Genomic DNA, 746 nt, shown 5'->3' with positions numbered 1-746 from the left:
GATGGACAATAGTAAAACTTCACTGTAAAGTAATTTTAGCTTGACAGCAGGGCCTGAAGTGGAGGCCCCACTTTTCAAACTTGTTGTTGGCTCCGCCTCTTCATGCAAAGAGGTGGCAGTCCAAATGACAAATCTCCAAACTAGAATAACGTTGTCAATATAAGATACATGCATTTCAACCAAGTTGGTATTTTTGTTTTGACAAAAGTATAGCCATATAATGGCACTTTAGATAAATCAATTTGATTAAATGTAATTTGGGATGTCAACACAATCACGTTCACGAGGTGCAATAAAGTAATATTTAAGATTCACTGCTTTTTATAACTTTCAATTTTATAGCCACGTTTTTAAAATGTTTACTTTTTTTGTTAATGTTTGCATTACACGAAACTGCCAGTGCTTGTTTATTGAACTGAAAAAAAAAATGGTCCATTTAAAAGTGAAATGTGGCACTATGTGCGTACAGGCTTTATTTTGAAAGTCTTGACAGGAAGTCATGGTGTGAATTGCGTCTAACTTGTCGCTGGGGCTCCTGGCTCAGATACCGATCAGCAGTTGGCCTTGGTACAGCCGAGCCGGAACGCTCCTCGCGCGGGGATGTGCCGTTCCGCACTGACGTCTCGTAAGGTGTCACTGCATGCAGTTTGACAAATTTAAGAAGAAAAAAAAAATGTCCGAATGTTTTAGGAAATTACTGAATGTTTAGTGTGACAGCCTCAAGTTGGAGAAGTGGACCTGTTCTC

At 39.3% G+C, this 746-nt stretch overlaps 1 protein-coding gene across 1 annotated transcript in view; it reads left to right on the top strand.

The window, feature by feature from the left end:
- The first annotated feature begins 519 nt into the window (after window positions 1-519).
- LOC116673828 (heparan-sulfate 6-O-sulfotransferase 3-B) overlaps window positions 520-746 on the top strand; it is an 18,552-nt gene continuing 18,325 nt past the window's right edge. The window contains exon 1 of the mRNA XM_032506162.1: window positions 520-746. This exon is cut by the window's right edge and continues 720 nt beyond it. The gene's annotated coding sequence lies outside the window, so the exon portion shown is untranslated.

The sequence above is a fragment of the Etheostoma spectabile genome, chromosome 24, assembly GCF_008692095.1.
Source record: "Etheostoma spectabile isolate EspeVRDwgs_2016 chromosome 24, UIUC_Espe_1.0, whole genome shotgun sequence".
Classification (NCBI taxonomy): domain Eukaryota; kingdom Metazoa; phylum Chordata; class Actinopteri; order Perciformes; family Percidae; genus Etheostoma; species Etheostoma spectabile.
Note: the sequence above shows the minus strand (reverse complement) of the source record. Positions and strands in the feature narration are given on the sequence as shown.